The following is a 228-nucleotide window of genomic DNA, read 5'->3' as shown; positions in this document are numbered from 1 at the left end:
ATTCACAGTCCAAATATTGTGGACGACATAATAAATATTTATTGATCCCAGAGTTTTCTTGCATTTTTTCCCAGGTGCGCTAGAACTTTTGGGGGCGAGAGGCAAACTGTGCTAGTTTCCAGTTAGGGAGGGCCAAGCGGGCCAGAATTTTGTCTCGCTCCTCTAATTTTTGGCTTTGCAAATGATTGAACACGGAATGTCCTGGATATTTATTTTGGTTTTTTGTTT

Source organism: Gekko japonicus, unplaced genomic scaffold (genome assembly GCF_001447785.1).
Source record: "Gekko japonicus isolate JY-2015 unplaced genomic scaffold, Gekko_japonicus_V1.1 scaffold756, whole genome shotgun sequence".
Taxonomy (NCBI): domain Eukaryota; kingdom Metazoa; phylum Chordata; class Lepidosauria; order Squamata; family Gekkonidae; genus Gekko; species Gekko japonicus.
This window is presented reverse-complemented; position numbering follows the sequence as displayed.